Raw genomic sequence first — 22,246 nt, forward strand, 5'->3', positions numbered from 1 at the left:
ACCCTATTAATGCTATCCTACTAACATTATAATGGCAAAAGTTTGAGAGGTTCGATGGATGGATGGATATTTGTACCTTTTTGTTGGAAAAAGTTACTATTTGGATTTGGATATAACTGTACAATGATATAGTTTGTATATCAGAATATTTATAAACTAAACTTTACAACGACATTTTGTGATTTTTATATTTAAGTGAGCTTTGAAGGCCTTGCCAAGAGGTCCGAGCAGTAATTTATGTGGATTATTAATTTATGCATTTGTAACGTGTATGAACGTCTACCAATTCGCACTTGGCCAGCGCGGTGGACTATGGCCCTTCTAAACCCTTCTCACTCAGAAAGAAGACCCGTGCCCAGCAGTGGGACGGTAATGGGTTCATGATGATGATGATGATGATGTGTTATAAGCAAAAGGAGCTGCCCCCAGCGACGTACTGCTTACCTCTGTTCAGGACTTAACATTTATTCACTCATCAGTTCATGTAAGTTTTATAGATCTAAGTATTTTATACAAGTAAAGTATCAAATGTCACCTGCTTATACTCATGCGCAGTAAAACATGATGCATGGCAAGATTTTTTTTGTAATATTTTGATCCACAACATCTTACGCACAGACCTCCTAAGCATATCCGAAAATATCTCGGAGACCTACACCAATTCTGATAAATATATCAAATGTCACTTAAAAAGTTTTGTTCCCTCATGTCATATTTTTCCGCTTTATTTCGTAGATTAGGATTGATAAGGGTAATCGGTAAGCATGGACCATCCCACAAATAAATAAGTAGCGTACCTTTTGTAAATATATTTAGGGTAAAAAAAATCACAGCAATAAAAATATTTTTGAATAGGAAACGGTTTCCTTGCGATATTTCCTTCCCTTTAAGGATGACAATAAAATTTTGAGATACTAGATCCGAATCAAAGGTAACCAGATTGAGAGGCCGAATTGTAAACCATCTATCTATCAAAGCTTATTAAGCACTTCTCAAGACATCTTTTGACATTAAACACGTTTGTCATCGGAGATGCATAAAGAATCTGTGCCAAGGTTTTTTCAAGCGTGGCCCTTTGATTCCGACGTTATTTACTTGCCACAGTTTAAAGGTCTCTTGTAATGTGCCGGTTTGTCGCATCCCTTTTAGACTACATTACGGAGTTTATGAAACGCACATAACCCCGCGGCGTGTGCAGGTTGTAACGAATCTACATAGCTAACCAAGGCATTATCAGTACCCTTGGTTCATACCAAGGGCACTAAAACTCATGTTTTTAAGTTTACTCTTAAACGTTCAACGTTTACGAATTCGGTCGTACAGCGTCCCCGTGGACCTTATCGGAACTAAATTTCGCAATATAAGTTTAAAAAAACTGATAAGTCAATTGTAACGACATTTAATTTTAGAAATATAAATAGAATGCAATTATTTTTACATTTGTAATTTAATTTTGATAGCGTTAAAGTTCCGTTTTGGAAATTTATACTGTGGAATTTTAGTTCCGATACGGTCCACGGGGGCGATGTATGAGCGAATTCGTAAATGTTGAACGTTTTCGAACATACGTAATAACTCGTACTAAGGGTACAGGATTTAAATGTTGGTCTTAATTATTACCATCGGATAGCAGTCGGAAAATTTTACCAGAAGCTAAAGAGAAGATAAGTGAAGAAGAAGATTTTGGCAGGAACTTTATATTGAATTATTTTAGAATCTTGAATATGAGTGGACCATAGTTTACAATAAATGCCAAAAGCCTAAAGACACGTCCGTTATTAATTATCAGTGTATCCAATGTTTTGCATAACAAAGATAGAAACAATTTTTATCAGACAGATATTACTCATATTCGAATTTTCATAGAAAAGTGATTAACCATTACGAGTATATTCAGATTGAAATAAGGCTATATCAGTTAGAGTAGGCCGAATCACAACTACTGAGATGAAATGAAGACAAGAACTTATTGGATTGGGAGTTCTCTCTAGAGAAGCATTAACTCCTTTTTATTACTTGCTTATACTGTTAAACAGAAACGTACTCGCATATATCAAGTTACCTATATGCGCAATTGCGCATACATCAAAACGATAAAATAGGAGTATGAAATAAAATAACTTGTAAATAGAGTTTTGCAGGATATACATAAACACTAATATTAAACTGTTGCGAAATTAAGACATTCTTATATGGAACCCAAGAAAATCGGATCGTACTCAAGAATATCGGCAATAAAGAAAATAAAACCACGTATCTTGAGTATTCGTAATTTAATAAAATATTTTGTGGAAAACTAATTTTTTAATTAAATAAAACCATTCATTTGCCTTTTTTTCGTATTTACTCCGATTTCATTTATGTCTTTCTACAGTAGGTAGGTAGGTAGGTAGTAGGTAAGTAGGTAGGTCTGTAGTAGGTACACTACTATATATTGACGTAATGCGATTTGTAGTTGGCTATGAATATCAACACTTAACGTCAGATTATAATTTATTGTCTGTCTTTTAAAGTGAACAAATAAGTAAATAAAACAAATGACTGCAGAGTAAGTGAGAGAAATAATCGAAGCACTTGAAAAATAGCTATTCCAGTAAAATCGCCGTTCAACAAACGAAGTTCACCCCTTCAGATAATTATCAGATTAATTACTCCAATTAAAAGTCTAAAGTTTCCTCGTTTATATTATGATTCTGTTAATAAAAGTGTAAAAGATTTTTGGAATGAGTTTCTCGCTCAATTCAAATTCTAATATTAACGGATTATATTTTTTTCTTTTTACTTTAAAAATGGTTAAAGGTTGATTGTATGTACTTTTGGTAAAATATAAAGAGAAGACAAATTAAATATAATAAAAATGCCATCACGAAGAACATTGTGGGTAAAGTGATAAGTGGGTGGCGCATAGATAATGGAATAAAAATATTTAAGTACCATATATTATGAAATACTAAAAAAACTTTAAAAAGTGGTAGAACTCATGTTTCGATAGCACATCACCTTAAACAAATAAAACTATATGTCACATGGAATATGCTTTTTACACTCTTAGTTTAATCTTTGCGTAGGGCAAAGATTAAACACAGAAGAATACACAAAAAATTAGACCCATTATGAATCTAAATTCATCATTTAGATGTCTGGGTTGGCCGGGGATCGAACCTGAATTACTACGCAAATCAGACCGGCATCATGTCAGACGTCAAATAAGATCATAATTATAATGCATCTCTGCACGCTCTTCCGTTCATGAAATATGCGTTAGTTTAGCCAAAACTTTTACCAGAATCGGTGAAGAAAGTTTTATGGCCTCTCGAATGGCTCTTTAACTACTTGATATCGCTCCATATGGCCGCAATGGCGATAGTTAGCGAGAGGGTCCGAAAATACCTCCAATTATTTATATTATCTGCCTTATAACAGCAGTATAAGCTAGTGTGTTCTGGTTTGAAGGGTGTTGGTGTTGGTGTGAAGGAAGACATACTTATCAGAGGAATTCCAACTTAGTCGTCAGGGTTAGCAAAGCATCTGAGGCCAACTCTAGTTAAGAATTTATTCTTATTTGGGATTGACTACAGACGGACATAAGCGGCAGCAGTATTATCATGTGGTCTGCGTACTCCTTGGCTACACTTCCATAATATAAATATTTGTATCACATATTCATATACCGATATCTCAGCATACAGTATTTTAATTTTTAAACTAGATGGCGCTGGTTACAGTTAAATCAAAATGATGTGAAACAACACAAAAAAAAATACTTGTAAAACGGTTTTATGCAATCCATCTTTCTTTAACTGGCTATATTATGACCCCCAAAGTTGACGTGAACGAAGTCGCGGGCGTAAGTAAGTATTATTTAAAATTGAAAAAGACTGTTAGAGATTTTTATATAACCTTTTCCTTAACTCGGATACTTTGAAAATTACCAAAATCAATATTAGTCTTTCCCTCTGTTTACTTTTTGCTCTTATCTTGAAAACGACTTAATTTTTTGAGACGACTAAATTTGGAAGCTTCTTCAATATAAATTGGTAGATAAGGGTAAATCAACCCATCTTTGAAATGAATTTATAATGTCACACACACTTCCCACAACTTTGACAATATTTTTCAAGAACTCTCTAGCACGTAGGTTTTTTTAGAATGTTTAAAGAATTTCATAATAATTATTTTTTCTACATAAGTTAGAAAAATGAAATCCAGGAATTTGAAGTCCTAGCGTGAAAGGACGAATATAAACAACTAGATTAGTCAATCACTTTGGTAAGATTGGAGTGGCCAACGAGCTTGAAATCCCTCATAAGTGTTCGTTACCGCCGTAACATCTGCGGTCAAGTCACAGCCTTCACCAAAAGTCAGAACTGATTTATGTTAGAAATAGATGTGGCGGTAGTACCACCCCGGTCGAACCATACTGTCTCAACCATGTTTTAGAAACTGCTATTTAAGTGTTGAATTTTAATCACTAATACAATAGAATTTAGTCATTGTAACAATCTTTATGATCACAGTTTACCTGAGCGTAAATATTTCAAACGGTTTCTTCGAAATAACAGGTAATTTAGTTTATAATTATTAGACTTTGAAGAAACTTATTTGAAAAGTTAATTTGGCGTGAAATTAATGCCGGGAACTAAAGTACTTACGTAAGCAATATTATAATGATTTCTCCTCAATAATATTTGAAATAATGAAATAAATACATAAAACTTATTGCATATACTTATTGCGTGTAATGGTAAGTAGGCACTGCTGCCCTAAGAAATAGGCAATTATCTCTACACAGCTTTATACATTGAAATAACAATTATATACATATATATACATGCTATCAATCTGCCGAATAACTTGCCAACCAATGACGAGTACGTAAATGCCGCACATGAATACAGACGTGTAATCTTTTATATTCGCGCTAAAAAAACCAGCAACTCCAAAAACGAATGAGTATTCGTGACGAGTATCGACACGTGAGTAAGTTACCTACATGAATTTATTTGCGTCTATTCGTCTTCTCGGAAAGTATCTAAATGTTGAATGCGTACAGATACCTGCCTAAGATCCGTTAGAGGAACAGTACCCTTACCAGGAGTTTTTACGTTTCGACAAATATGACTGTTTTGGTATTTGTTTACGTATTGGCCCATAGGACTTCCTAGTTCTGACACAATCCGCTAGGGGCGCTGATTGGAATTTGTATGGGCAAATACGTAAACAAATACCAAAACAGTCACACTGGTCGAAACGTAAAAACTCCTGGTAAGGGTACAGTTCTGCAGACTTAGAATTCATCCTGTATATTTTCTTTATGTTACACTTCAAGACAAAATCTTAACGCGTCGTAATGGTAGTACTGTCGTGGTGTCAATAAAATTTTGCCAAGAAATAGTACTAAGTCTTTTGAACAAGTGCACGGTAAGTGGATGGTATTTGTAACACCAGAGGCATCTCCATTCTTCAAGAACTCTTCACTCCGTATCATACTTTAGTGGAAATAGATACGATACTCTTGCCTTTTGCCATTTTTCTGTCAAACAAGCGAAAAACGAAACCCTCGTATCTTTCAATGAATATTCCAAAAACTAACACATTCCTAAAACGTTTGGCTGAGAATCAATGTCGAGGGTTAAGGGTCGCAATGACCACATTGTAAGTCAAAATAATGGTTTTATTGATCTATTGAAGGGTGTTCATTCGCTTACAATCTTTTTCAGTGCCCTTCAGCACAAAAACTGACTTGTTAAGGGTGTTTAATGAGAAAAAGTTTCAGACGCCAGAAATAAATTGGGCACGCATAAAAAAGGTAGATAATCTTAATTAAAAATTTGAGTGATTTGAATATAGGCAAATTAGTACCTGAATTTCATTACCACAAGTAACATGATATATTGGCAACTTTACCTATACCTATTGTCACACTTACATGCTGTTAGTTGCGTAATAACCGCGGTTTGGTGGTAGTACCCTCCATGATTCAACGGCGGAGGCACCACTGCTTTACATATAATATTAGTGCTTAATAGCAACACCGTTGGGGCGCTACACGAACTCGAATAATCATAACTTTTACGTTAAAATAAGCATTACAACGTCACAGTCAGAAACCCTTCTAAATAAAGTAATTTAGTCCGTATAAAGAAATTGCTATCCGCAAACGATTCGTAGCAAAACTTGAATAATCAGAAACCGAACAAGCCCATCAATAAACATAAACGCAATCGAAGAAGACGAATTATTCCGGGACGCTCGAAGCAAACTTTCTCAAGATTGATAACCGTATCTCGGTTGGGACCCCACGCTGATATTTTATTAAGCTGCAACCATTCCAAATGTTTCACCCACTTAAGTAAATTGGATGAAATAGATCTCTATACATCTTTATACACATACAAGGTTTCTACCCATATTTTACCCCTTTAAGGGCATTACGAAAATGATGGGAGATGGAAAAAACCTTTTTCAACGATTTTTTTATCCGAAATCGTTACACTTGATCGTTACATTACGTAACGTACGTACTCAATGATTTTCGATTTATAGATATGATATGATTTATTGATATACAGCTTAATACAATCTGATATAAAATACTTCTGAATAAGATATGAATTTCATATGATAAGTATCTACCAATTTTATTAAGTAATTTGGATTCGGATTGTTCAATATTTTTATATAGCTATGTTTAAACAACCCAATTTAAGTTCTTAAACGTATTACATCGATCCCAACCAAGAGATATCCTTCCTGAATAATTTATTGGGCGACGCAAGCCCGTTTTCACTTACTTCCGAGGCTTTAACTTTATTTCTCGTATATTAATTGTTGGAAGATGTTGTAATATGTGTAAATTCATTTAAAATATAACGCCGTGTACGTTGTATTTATTTAAATATTCGTTAGTGAGCTCAAAAATTAAATATCAGTAATAATGTAGAACCTACAAAAAAAAAGTGAGTTTAAAAATTCCGTTACATGCCTAGATACCTACAATACATGCATGCAAGCATACATATATTCGTACATACATACGAGTACATACGTGTTAAGCTAATAAAAGTATGGTAAAACAAATCGAATGTCCTCGTAGAACTAAGTATATTATGTTTGGCATTTAACAATTTTCAGAAAGTTTCATCAGATTTCAAAGTGTAAAAAGATTAGGTAACAAGTATTTTAACATAATCAATATTTTAAAAGATTTATACAATTATTACTTTAATAATCTTAAGCGACTACATTTACAGAACCCTTTTCAATATTATTTTCTCCATTCCGTAAGAGAAATAGAGATTGCTTGGATTCGTTTATGCGAATTAAATGGAGCACTTAACCAAGGTTCGATTTAAATGCAGTGAAACCACAGTGCAGAATTATTTAAGTAAACTTCGTCCTCTAATGGCAGTTTGATATATATTTTACTCCAAACTTCTTAATCTTCGTTATTTGCTTGCACTTTGCAAAACTGAGTAGATTACTTAAGACAAAAGGCTCTTTCTCTGTTTAATTGTTGTTTGCAAGATTTGTTTCTCTTTCTGTCTTATTACTTTGTCTTTTATTTTAATGGGCCAGAGTTCCCATTGTTCAAATTTCTTAACAATATTTCCTTGTAGATAATGCTGTTATAAGGCATTTTTTTATTTCCGTACGTTCTTTATACGTATGGAGAGGGAATTTCAGTTACGAGTAAGTTCAATAGGGCGAACATGGTCAAAATGTACGCAATATCGATTTTTTTGTGCTTAATGATCTATTGGAACATACATTGATTAAAGTTACAACGATTTAATTTGACGAAAAATATATTTTTTGTAAAAGTAAAGATATATTATTTAATAATTGGTAGAACCGGATCGTTTTGAAACAATACTTTGTCATTTTTTCATGTTTCTCCAATTATGTAGTTAGCAATCAGTCTTTTATTTTATTTAATGAAATGTTCCATTAACTTATCATCCTATTAACTATGGATATCTAACCTTTAAATAGCTAAATATAACTTAACAAATTTCACTATTAATATAAGACGTATGTGTTCACATTTAAAAGCGAAACCCCATAATCGCCGAGAGAAAGTCGTTACTGTTTTATCGTTTTGTAATTACAGGCATTCGGTGTCCGGCGATTTATACGCGAAGCGGGAATCGCTCTCCAGGCGATCCCATATTGATTCCGGCGGTCATTAGCGACAAAAACACATGACGCTATCTGAACCGGGAAATGTTTCGTGAATCGATGTTTGTTTACGCTGTGTAAACGTTCCAATTTGTATTTTTACGTCGACCGTGTGTGGCTTATCAATCGTATTATTAATCAAAAAGATCCAAGTTCAATTCCGGCTTGAATATTGACAGATATACCTATTTATACCCAAGTGCGGAGGTTAATGTTTTTCGAGCATTGTGTCGTTAGATTTTCCCAGAGACTAAAATTATAAAAATTCTCTAGAAATTGAAACCTTCCTACAATTCTATTTCCCAGAAAAATGTCTAAACTTAAGGCATATGTGTTCACATTTAAATGCGAAACCCTAAAATCGCCAAGAGAAAGTCGTTACTGTTTTATCGTTTTGTAATTACAGGCATTCGGTGTCCGGCGATTTATACGCGAAGCGGGAATCGCTCTTCAGGCGATCCCATATTGATTCCGGCGGTCATTAGCGACTCGTTACAAAAACACATGACGCTATCTGAACCGGGAAATGTTTCGTGAATCGATGTTTGTTTACGCTGTGTAAAAGATTTATATTTTTATGTCGACCGTGTAATTAGTAATTAGTAATTAGTAATTGTAACATCAATCAGAAAGATCCAAGTTCGATTCCAGTCTGAATATCAGCAGAAAATGCCTATTTTTACCCGACTTGAGTGTTTTAGGGGGTATGTATGTCTCATTCTTTGAGACAAACGTTTTGGCGGATTTTAAGATTAATTTATGTGGTGTATTTGGATTTGACTACAGACTAAAAGAATAAAAATCTACTTAAACTAAAACCTCCCTCAAAATAACTTTTCATAGAAAAATGTCCAAGTTAATCTAAATCTTTACAACTCTCTTCAAGCAACTAAAATTTTCCTTCCAGATTACTTCTTAAATTAATATTCAACTAAATTAATATAAATCTCAACAATGCTTTTGATTACTAGTTTGTTTACGACTTAGACCTTGATGTTTTCGTAGAGAACTAATGAATAAAATCACTCCAGTCACTTGAGTTAAGAGTCTTGACTCGAGCTATCTTAATATAAGCAAGCTTATTATTTTCTATTTCTTCCTAAAATATTTATTTGTATAAGCTAGTTGCCATGAGCCGACAATTTTATCGTATTTTTGTTAGGAGTTTAATGTCTAAAAATAAACGGAATATATGTAGCTATTCCTCAAATCTTCAGATGTCTCCAAGCAGGCCTAACACGGATTAAATTTTATGAGGATTACGATAAAGTAGTTGGTAGAACTGTTTGTGGTTCGACTCCAGAGTCACCACTTCTATTCTAATAATAGCTGCGTTCGGTGCTGTATTCCGTTTTGAAAGGTGTGATAAGGGATACTTATCCGAGGCACTCCAAGATAGACCTCAGACGTAGCCAACATCAGCTAGGAATATAATCTTATTGGGGTTTGATAACCAATGTTCACAGGCGGCAGTAGCCACTTATAGTCCGCGTAAAACTGCTAGTCCGCTCTGAATATATAAATGAATCGCGTCGCCATAGCAAATTGTATGACTACACCTGCTCGCAACAACTTCAGAGCGGACTAGTAGTTTGGCGCGAACTAAACCATCTGGCGGATTGTAATTATATCAGTATTCCAATTTAATTTACCCTCATCACGCCCTGTTACATAAAAAACAATATTTTTGTCATTACTGGGTTCACGGATGTGCAAACAAGGAATTTTCCGAAATCTAATTACGTAAGTTAAACGTGCCGAAAGTTTTGCAAACAAAAAGGTTTAAATGGGACATCGCACAAAGTTTTAAAGCCGCAGACAGCCAGCTAGACCGGTTCCTATATTAAACGTGGGGGTAAGTTCTTCTATATCCTACATATATGTATGTATACATTTGAAAGCTTAGTGGTTTAAAATTTCTCTTTTAATCGGGGAAGTCTGACGTTCAAGTCCCAGGCGCGCACCTCTTTTTTTTCATGTTCAGTCATGTGCTTATTACAAATTTTACTATAGTATGTTAAGGTTAGAGGATAACTTCTTGAGGAAACCGACAAGCTCAAAAGCCCGAGAAGAGATCTTTACCCAGCACCTTCGTGGTAGAGTCCGTGATAGAGTCCTGAGTATATTCACGTTCCTTCTTATAGCTAAGGTTAGACATAAATAAATTAATACACCACTATTTCCAACATAAGTAAAAACTCATGTAGCCATTTAGTTTATAAAAATAATTCAATATTATTGCTAACATTGAAGTGTAAAAGTTGTAAATTAGAAAATAATTGAAGTGATTTTACGCCAAAAACTGTAAGCAATGTAACGCTGAATAGACGCCTGATAAGCGCTTCATTTGAAATTCGTAATGAAGCAGTATTTACTCAGCATAATATGAGTTTTTAGCTTGTAATTATGCGTAGAAAATTATTCATAAAAGATATGGTGGATATCTTTTTATACATACCAATGAAGCTCATTTTTATACGAGAAAATGTATTGTAAATGTAAGGATGTTGAAAGATATTTTTATTTATGTTTATATTATTAAGGTTTGTACTTAAGCCGGTGTTAAGGTACCTACTACATAACATTCTTATAAACATTTATTATTTTTAGGTATAGCGTAGAGGGAAACTTCCAAAAGTTACCCGGTGCCGTGGGAGCGACACAGGGCTATGCGGGACTCTTACCGCAATAAAGCCCCCCGGTGGCCGCCCTCGGGGCTGCGTAGAGGACTCCGAAACCTCCAAAGGAACGCAACCGGAGTCCTCTTAGCGCGGTGCCCCGTCGGACTCTGCCCAGGTGCGCATGACGCTCGCCACACCGTCTGGTGTGCACGACGGTATGCGACCACACATACCGCCGACCATCCCGGGGTCATTAGCCGGGCGGTTCAAGCTCCCACTCTTGCCGTCTGCAACCCCGGAAGGCCCCTTTTAGTCGCCTCTTACGACAGGCAGGGGATACCGTAGCCCTATTCTGGTCCCGGAACTACAGGGACAAAGTATAGGGTAAGGTAAGGGCTAAGATAAGGTTCACGCCAGAATTATATGACTACATATTGCTTTGTAGTATTCATTTCGCCGTTTTAGTTTGAAACGTTATGTTAGAGGCCTTATTCAATAGAGGTATTCCAAATACAAAGTTGGAATACCTGAGTATCAACTAAAACATAGCTTCGCTTAATAGAATTCTAGTAGGAAGATTAATTAAATTGGAAAAATTGAGCAGTAAATGTCAGTCGAAAATCGCAATATATGTCCGTTTTTCACTTATGTAACATTAATATAAATAAATTAAGTATAATATGAAAATGTTTATCATTTACAGTGTTCAATTTGTACCGAACACTCTCCACACGAGCATAACTCGCACTTGTTTGGTTAAATAATAAATTCTTGTCTTCGGTCACTAATAAGAACTAGTGATCGAAGATTCTTGTATATAAAAGATTTATTCTTATTTTAATGCACTTTAAGGGGTAGCTTCTTATTTAAATGTACAATTATTGCTAATCGAACTAAAAACTAAAAATAAATCAATCAATCATAATGAATCGCCTAAAAATTAAATAATAATAAAATTTAGGTTATTAAAATAATAATTAAATTCAGAGTAAAAAGCGCGGGGTGCGTGATATTTTAAGTGTTACAATCATTCTATTGGCAATTATCTATGACAGAATAGTCGTGAACTGCAGTAAAATGTACCCAAGCTAATAAAAGCGTGTTAAAAAACGTTTGTACATATACAAAAGTCATTTTAAATTCCGTTTGAAAAAGGCTCACATTTTATAGAATATCACTTTCGGAAAAACTGAAAATACCCGGGATTAATTAAAAGACTTATAAGTTGACAAAAACTTTTTCGGTAAGCTTTCAACTTTTAACGAGCGATACGTAGCGTTGCCATCGTTAAGCTGAAACAGTTATTTTCGACAAAAATATTTTATTTTATAGTATAATTTACTACATTTTCGCCCAATATTTTTTGATCTCCTTGTGACTGAAAGTGATAAACTTTAACATTTTCAGTAAATCTTCACGCCGGAGAGTAATTTTTAAACTTCTTAAAGGAATGTATAATATATCAATCTGCACTTAATTTTTCCCTACAAGTAATTTGTCGAATTTAGAAAATTGTTTCCAAACAAAATTTATTTAGTTAATGTCTTAATGATATAACTTCACGATCCTTACTTTGTTACGCTTTCCTCCTTTGTTACGCTTTCATGCTTTAATTACTTAACCCATCATAATGATTTTGCACACATATTGTCACAAGAAAAGGACATAGAATATATTTTATTTCGAGGAATAGATAAATAAATATTATACGGCCGTCTTTTCTTTTATCCTGATCATTCTGGTCAGGATATAAGGACATTTTTATCAAACTACTGTATTGTCACCAGTCTACAACTGTAACCAAAGCCGAGGGTAAAAGCTACTCATTTATAAAAATAAAATATATCTACAACCCCTAATATCACCAGAAGGAAAAGTAAAACCCGTTATTGTCTTAAGAGAAATTGTTTTTCACTTATGTTTTGTATTGCAAGCGACGCCAAGAAAATTGCTGTCCCAAGACAAACACAATAAGGCTTCTTGGGAGCAACGTCTACTGCAAACTGAGTGCTTAGAAAAACTTCGCTTGCCTCTAATAACTTATGTTCTATATTGTTTCTGTGAACACGTCGATAACTAGATTGTTATAAGCACAAAGAGGTATAAATGTTGAGTTTATAGTTCTAATTGTTATATGATTATGCATAACATAACTTTAACGTGTTATAACTTAACATAATTTGAAGCTATGTCACGTTTTTGCCATCAAAAATATGCAAATACATACTTATACGGTTGTAAAATCGTAATTCAGGAAAGACCAATAATTTTTTTTGTAAAATTGAATAGCAACTATTTTAGATTTCCACACGTTGAATACAACCGGCCGCGCACGATGCTTGCACGTAAACACGTACACAGAGAGATAAGTTCCCTTAGAATGAGTTTTTACGTTTTTACAAAAATGACTGTATTTGTTTTTGTTTACGTGTTTCCCATACTATTCCAATCAGTTCTGATACAATCCGCTAGGGGCGCTGATCGGAAATGTATGGGCAAATACGTAAACAAATACCAAAACAGTCATTTTTGTAAAAACGTAAAAACTCGTGCTAAGGGTAAAGGTCTCATAAAGGAGGCGTAACTTTTATTTAACTTGCAGTTTATGTATGTATGTTCGGATCAAATCTTGCTAGTTAAATATATATTCTTAAACTACTGGTTCAAATTGAATGAATTTTGAAATATACCGTGTCTATACAATGCTTGCTTAGCTCCTGAAAATTCAGGCTTCTAGCTTCATATGCAACGAAGTTACAGGGGATCAAAAATGGGCCGAATTGCTTCGAGAAAAGAATGCTACGGCCGTGCCGCTTTTTTTTGGCTCGACTTGGCGGAGGCACTGCCGTGCCTCCTGATTCAGTATCCGATTGAGCTGAAATTTGGAATGCATAATCCATATATTATATAGATCGCACGACAATGCAATATTAAAGTTTTTGCTTATATTACAATTTCTACCATTCACTCCTATCACAAGCAATGTAAAACACGTTCCAATAGGAACACTAATGATACACGTTTCAAAAACAGACCTAATTTTAAATCCCCAACTTATACAATAGCGCCATAGCCACACGCGGTAGAAAGTGGCTATCCACATTTAGCTTTATTCCCCTTAATGGAGGGTGTAGAATATATAGAAAGGTTTCGTAAACAGTGGCATTTATTGAAGCGGACTGCGGCAAATGGACGGACATTTTTAGAGCACTCGGGCCATTTGACAGTTTAAAGTGGGGACAGAAATTTACAGGGATACGACGGTATACGTCAATATGTGTAGTTCGGACTGTTCTGTAGAAGTAATTTGAGTCGCTATGTAACTTTGTGAACAATGTAATGCAGGTATTTGATATTGAATGTGGTAGAACCCTTTGTGGTTCGACTCCGGCGGCACCACCGCCACACCTATTTCTACCTAATAACAGTGTTAGGCGCTGCTGTGTTCCGCTTTGAAGGGTATGGTAAAGGAGACAGACTTTTCCGAGGCGTTCCAGCTAAGTCCTCAGAGGTAGCGGCTCATCTGTGGCCGACCTCAGGTAGGAATATCTAATCCTATCTGGGGTTGATTACAGAAGTCCATGGGCGGCAGTAGCCACTTACCATCAGGTGGACTGCTCATGCACGCTCGTCTGCTACTCCTATATTACCTATATAAAGAGAAGAAGACGAGATATATTAAGATATTTGTACACTCATTGAGTTTTAGGTTCGATCCCCGGTCAACCAAAAGTGTAAATGTGAATTTAGATTTGTGTTTTGGGATCTAGTGGTTTGTACATCTTTGTGTATGTCCATGTCCCAGGACATGTGGTTATTATAAGAAGTTGATTATAAAATTGGTTACCTGCGAGAACATAAGTTAATACTTCATCGTACCATATCAACCTCTTGTACCACACATACACAAATAAAAGTCAAAGTATTAGTTTTTATTCACAGACCAAAACAGAGAAAGATACTCTTCATGAAATATTTCACTAGAGCGTTTGCGGCATTAAGTTTACAAAAAGCTTCGTCTATTACATAACACATAAATCTCAGTTCCTATCTCTATTCTACAAAAACTTATCAGACGTGCGCAACCAATTGAAAATGTGTTCAATACACTAGTTTTTCAGCTACATTAATCTGTAAGCCCGCTGTAACTGTTCGAAACTATTGGCTAATGGATTAGGGTAATTAAAAGGGACTACAGACAACGGTACGCTTAGAAAATTACCCAAAAATTAACATACATTAAGTAGAGATTTTGAAAGGGTATCCGAATCCGTCCATTACATTAAAGCGGGTGTTCAGTAAACTTTATTATGTTTAAGTTTATTTATAAACATTAGTGAAGTAGTTTTGAAATTTAAAATCTCTACGTATTTGCAATATCAAAATTTTTCGAGCTAAAAGTGTGTTAAATTAGAACAATTCACACTTCATTCAACGTTGTGAATTATGATGAAATTGACAAAAAATATACATAAACTGCTCTATCGAGGATCGTACCCGGCTACAAAGGCAAAATGAATTTGTTTTAAATTTAAAAAAATAGGTATGTTAGTACTTATTACTACGGAATAACATGTCCATTTTCGTTTCATATTACATTCCACACTTCCTTGAAAGCAACCCTAAAACCTCCTGTGTCGAAAAAAATGTTGCCGAATTACAAACAAGTGGTAAATTATTGTTATGAACTCTTATTAAGTTGTCTGACATTTTATTTTCTATTTGATGATACGAATTAATTTTGTAATTTCTATAAAAGAAATTTCTTAACGCATTGTAATCCTGTAAGAAATTTATACGAAGTAAAAATATCGCTATTATTTCAAGTTTACATAAATTCCTTGAAATAAAAACTTGCAGCCAGAATTCCCTCTAGCTTGAATAAAATATGGAAAGCAATAAGAGCCATTTTATTATTCCAAGGAAAAGAATTGGTCTGCCGAGGCTGTTCACTGTTGGATAATCACGACCCTCGGGTCTCTGGGAACCGCAGCGCCATCTTGCGGAAATTGTGTGTTATACGGTTGATATACGGTCGGTTTGCGAAACTTGGTAGAAATTGCTGGTTTGCTCGTGTGTGTTATTTGTTTATTATATTGTTATCTTGAGCGTTGCATTAAATACGACTTGATACGATACGATTATGTGTGTCTGTAAATGGTTAAATGATTATAAATTTAATGACTGTTGGAATTTTTTAGAATCACATTTGCTTACTTAAGGTAATGACGAGATTGTTCAAAGTTTCAGTGTTCTAATAAATAACAATAGCGCATTGTAACTAGTACTATTCGTTTAAAATCAAACACAGCTTAACTTGTATTATCACTTTTAATATAAAGTGTGTGAAAAGTTAAAAAAAAACTTCGATCACATAACCAATTGATCAAGTGCAGGTCGTACAAGTCGTAAACGGAGAGTTCCGTACCACCAATTTTTTATTTATTTTTATTTTTGGTATTTGTTATCATAGCAGCCATAGAAATAAATGCATTGGTAACTTCTGAACGGTCAATCTATTATAGATAAAATGAAAAACGCTGAATAAATCCGGTTTCTTGTTCGGCAAACCACGTATATATTTAAGATTTATATAATTTTAGTATTTGTTGTTATAGCGTCCACCATTACACATACTCTGTATGAATTTCAAGTGTCGGTCTATCACAGTTCACAACACACATCCGGACAGACAGACAAATGTGCAGACAGCGGAGGTTTCGTAACGGGAAAACTTTAAGTTCGGAACACTATAAATAGTGTGTATTTAATTTATACTGAGCCAAAATTAAATTATGTGATGTGCTTAGGTACTTTTTGATTTTACTGCCTGTTCAAGGTCTAATTTGTTGAAATAAATGCAAATAAAGTTGTCTCCTTTTAGGATTACAACAATAGAACCATCACCGCTCTCACCCTCCGACGTGAGGCATCATTTCTTCATTATTTTTTCACGATGTTAAATGGGAATGTTTTAAATATTTATAAGAGTTCAAGTAGGGAGTAGATACCTAAAGAGAATTATGTGAATGGGAGATAAAAGAAATTCGCGATGTTTTTTTTCAGCTAGGTCAATTATTTTAAAAAGTAATATTGAGGGATATAACCCTATAGCACCTTTATTTGCGTTTTATCAAACTTTATTATTTTTAGGTTTGTAAGAGGCAATAAAAATAATGAGTACTTTTGATTAACAAAATCTGTTGACTTTGTTTTAAACGCTTTTTGGTTTTTATTGTTATGAATAGGTATAATTACTATCGCAACATACACCTCACTTTTTACCCGACTATGAAGTTAATACAGTTAGAGTGCATGTTTTTTTAATAATTACTAGTAACTATAATATAAAATTAAATCAAATTCAGGAGCACAAAACTTCAAGTATCACCTTTATTATAGAGCTTAATATGTGTAATTAAACTGATATTATCCGCCATTTTTACTACGCTTCTTCTACTTGCATTACATAAGCACAATCGCAAGAAAACAGTAAAACAAAAGTAAACCCCATTTTTTAGTCATCACTTCTCATTATTCTTGATACGTTTCGACGAAATGCTTCCACAATCAGTGCTGTGAAGCGGTCTTTCAGCGAGAGCCAAGGTTGAATCTTTAATATTTGTAATGGACTTCAGACTCTTACTACGCGTTTTCATTATTTGACCATTTGTGAAATTCTGTTGTGAAGCCATAGATTACTAAAGATTACTCACTCCTAACGAGAAAATGTACCCAGTTTTGAGAATTGAAATAGTTGCGTAAAAAAGTTTTGCCACGTCTCCGTGCTAAAATGTCCCTAAAATATTTGAAATAATTCTGCCAATCAGTTCTGATACAGTCCGCTAGGGACGCTGATTGGAAATGTATGGGAAATACGTATAAGTTGTTACTGACACCCACAGACATTTGATGCCGTATTGAACAGCGCTTCAACTATAAAACTATAAAATGTTTTCCCCATATGCCAGATGAAAAATAATACACTTAATATTTATTGTTAAATTGAAGTAATATTACAAAATGCAATCTATCTGATGGTAAGTAACCAATTATATAGAATTGAATTTATGCCTGCAATCGATTACACATTATATAGTTTTTTTTCCTAACAGGAATAAATCTAACACATTTCATGGAGAGGCATTTACCTCTCCACAACCTAACCGTATCCTCCAAACCGTGTCTAGAACACAGCAGCGCTCAACACTGCTTTTATAGGCAGCATAATTATGTGTAGCGGGGTCTTACCGCAGTTAATTTTGCTTATGATAACACGTATGCACAAGTTGCCAAAACAATCGAGAACTTTCAGTAAGAGCTTTGCGTGTAAGCCACAAGGCCGTAAACTTGAATGGAAACGACCCTTATCGGTACACAATCTACAAATCTCCAGCGATTGTATTGTATAAATTGCTTCCGTGTACTAAATTATGGTTATTTTTATTACGTGATTTGTATCATAAGCCGGCACCCATTTAGTTTGTGAATTTTTATAATATAAGAGTAGCAGACGAGCATGCAGTCCACCTGATGGTAAGTGGCTACTGCCGCCCATGGACATCTGTAATCAACCCCAGATAGGATTAGATATTCCTACCTGAGGTCGGCCACAGATGCGCCGCTAACCCCTGAGGACTAAGCAGGAACGCCTCAGAAAAGTCTATCTCCCTTACCACACCCTTCAAACCGGAACACAGCAGCGCCTAACACTGCTGTTATTAGGTAGAAATAGGTGTGGCGGTGGTGCCGCCGGAGTCGAACCACAAAAGGTTCTACCACCTTCAAATTGTGAATACAATGTTTGAGTTTTTTATGTAATATAGGAGTAGTAGTCTACCTGAAGGTAAGTCGTTACTGCCACCCATGGGCATTTGTAATCAACCTCAGATATAATTAGATTCCTATCTAAAGCCGGCCAAAGATGCACTGCTACCTGGACTAGGCGGGAATGTGTCGAAAAAGTATATCTCATTTACCACACCCTTCCAACCAGAATACAGAAGCGCTTAACACTGCTGTCATAATGCAGAAATAGGTGTGGCAGTGGTGCCGCCGTAGTCAAACCACAATGGATCTACCACCTTCATATCTAAAGGTGCTTTATTACCATTGCTGCTTCTACTTTTGCAAGCAGTTTTATATCGTGGAAGGATATGGATGCCAGCTGACTTACATATCAGGCGACCATTTTAATCCTCAAAAGTGGCAAAGGACTTTAGATAGAACTCCTGGTCTCTATGAAGTACACATGTCATTGGATCATGGCTACATGATACCAAATAAATTACATGCTTGTATTTACTTCAATTTAAAAGAAAGAGAAAAGAAATAAGATAATACAAACACATTTATATAACTCTGTCTGTCTGTGAATGCTGTTAGCATTTTGCAGTTGCATTCCCCTGTTTATTTATATTTCACTTGACTGCAGACTAAAAGCAAAGTTGGGTCTGATTAAATCGGAATCAAAGTTAGAAGTGTCACCGTAAGTAAATCCCTCTTGAGTGGAAAGCCCTTACATCGACCGACCCTTACTTTTAAACTGAATAGGGCCTAATCAACGAAAATATTCTCAAGACACGGCTTAAGGATGTTAGCATGAGTAAAAAAATATAATAAATAATACTTATTTAATTGTTTCTTTATAATAAATCGATTATTAAAAAAAATATTCCTGATATTTGACCGCGAAAAATAGACCTCATAAAATTGCTCTCCATTTTTCGACGCGGACCGCGTGTCGGCGACCGCTGATTAAAAATAATCGATTAAAAAAGTAATTTGTAAAAAAAATCGATTTATTGAACATCGATAGGGTACGTACCTATCGATAACGTACGTATAAATCGATTTATAAACATCATTATCATTACACAAATTTAATCGATGACATTTATAAAAATCGATTACTTGTCACATCCCTAACTGAACTTATTAGTACTTCTGCCTAATTAATTGAATTGCCACGCAGTGAATATTAATGTGTGTTCCAATAATTAACTTTGCAATAAAATCGAGCTGTTTCTTGCAAATTTGCTTGTTTGTTTCGTCTCGAAATTTGCAAATTAACATTTCTGTATCGAATAATATTAAAATGAACCTTCGTGTTTGTTCAGTTGTGTATAATTCTACCCTGAAGGGTTTAAACATCTTATAATTATATTCTATCGATAATTGGCATGGTTTTGGCATTATTTAGTTCATTTTCTTCAAAATATTCTATTACTTTAATAGCTATGATTTTTATAGTATCGTGGTTACTTTAAAAAAATCGTATCAAAGTACGATTGCACGTAAATTTATAATTACAAATTTTTGATAATATACTTTACTTTTACAATTAATTTTAAATTATTTATAAGGAGTATTACTTTATATTATTAGTATTACTTTTTAAGGAGTAAGGCGTGCGCGTAATAACATTATCTGGCTTTTTTAAGGGTCAAATAATTCAGTCTTACAATATACATATATGAGTTTTTATTAATAAGTTAGATAATTTAGAACTATTATTATTACGGACGACAACGGCCTAAGAATTTAAATGTAAATGTTGATTAATGTAACTTGTGTATGTAATTAAGACTATGTAAATAAGACATTTTATTGCAATAGATATAAGTCCTACGTAATAAGAATAGATATGTAAGAGTAGGATAGCAATAGAGTGTAAGCATAGAATTGTAAGAGTAAGACAGGCTATGTTAGAAAGGGACGGCAATAGGACGCGGTTGCTGACTGAGCCTGCGCCTGTTGCGGTACCCAAAATAAGTACTTAAGCTCGCCTTTTTGTATGGAAAAGTGTGTACGCCTCGGAATAAAAACAAGAAGAAAAGAACTGAAGATTCAAGTTGGAGTTTTATTTGAAAACCCATAATCTACATTGGTCCTTCGAGAAGCCGGATTTAAAGAAGACTCAAGATGAATACGCCGATCGCAATGAACACAAGGGGTCGTGTTCGCTCCGAATCGGGGTACAGCGAGTCAGAAGCAGCCCCGGGCGCTAAGGGTGCGCCAGGGCCATCGCTACACCGAATTTATGAAGATTCTCCGCAGTCGCCGTCGACGGTCGCAGGAAATTCCCAAGAAAAAAGGATGGAGCACTCTCCGCCAGAAGGGGCGAGAGAGACAGCACCAGCGACGTCAACGCGGACGTCCGTCATGGGGCCACCTGCACGACCAGCTAGCACGCCACCAAGGCGTGAAACTTCATCGCCGGTGCGGAGACCTACATCGCCGGTGCGGAGACCTACGTCGCCGGCACACACCGCTCGCAGTAACACTTCAAAGCGAAGCATCGACGCACGTATGAAGATGGCACAATACGAAGCGGAGAAAGAACTCGCGGCTATAGAAGAGAAGCGGCTACTTATGAAAGAAAAGCTAATCAAATCGAGATTAGCCGCCGAAATGACTGCAATCGAAGCCGAATCTGAATATGCGGCGAGCTCATGCAACGAAAGGGTACAAGACTGGGTGGATAGAAGCATGGAACAACCAACGGCGACGAAATACAGGGAAGAACCGGAAGAGGTTCGCCCTCCCGTTAGTAAGCAACGGGGGGAGAACGCGAAATTCCAAGGCATTCAACGGCTAGCCGACACCTTAGAAAAACTAGTCGCCTCAAGACCGTTGCCTCGCCAAACAGCGGAACTACCTATATTCACGGGAGCCGTCGCCGAGTGGCTACCGTATAAGGCCGCCATGGAAGATTCTACAAGACTCTTTAAGTTCTCTCCAACGGAAAATCTCCTTCGACTGCGAAACAGCCTGCGAGGGGAAGCGAGAGAAACCGTGCTGTCACAGCTATTCACCGCATCTAACCCAGATATCATCATGCGCACATTAGAGATGAAATATGGAAGACCGGAATTCATAATAGATCGGGCCATGGAAGAGCTCAAAAAGATCCCGAAATTAGGGAGCGCGAGCACCGATCTGTATGAGTTCGCGGTGAAGATTCAAAATATTGTCTATACGATAAAAAGTATAGATAGAAGAGGCTACCTACGAAACCCGCTACTCGTTCGAGACGTAATGGACAAACTGAGTCCTCATCTCATAAGCAAATGGGCGGAGTACGCAGCCAATAACGAAGCACGCATCATGGAAGATAATGAAATGATAGTACTCTCCGAGTTTTTAATGGCCGAAGCGGACCTTATGATAAGGTACACCCACACAACGAAGCGAAGCGTTCCGGTACCCGTCAGAAGAGAAGTAGCACCAAAGCGGGTTGCTACCAAGGGCGTATACACTGCGGGGGAAAGTCAACCGGAAGAAAGAAAATGCTTCATGTGTCCAACTGGGGGACACTACACTACTGAGTGCGATAAACTCAAAGCACTCGACGTCAACGAGCGATGGAAGTGGGCAAAGGACAACAAGATGTGCTTCAAATGCATGAAAAGGAAGCACAGCAGGTTCACATGCAAAGCCAA

The sequence above is a fragment of the Epargyreus clarus genome, unplaced genomic scaffold (genome assembly GCF_041222505.1).
Source record: "Epargyreus clarus isolate Ecla_fem2 unplaced genomic scaffold, WU_Ecla_fem_2.2 ptg000023l, whole genome shotgun sequence".
Lineage (NCBI taxonomy): Eukaryota > Metazoa > Arthropoda > Insecta > Lepidoptera > Hesperiidae > Epargyreus > Epargyreus clarus.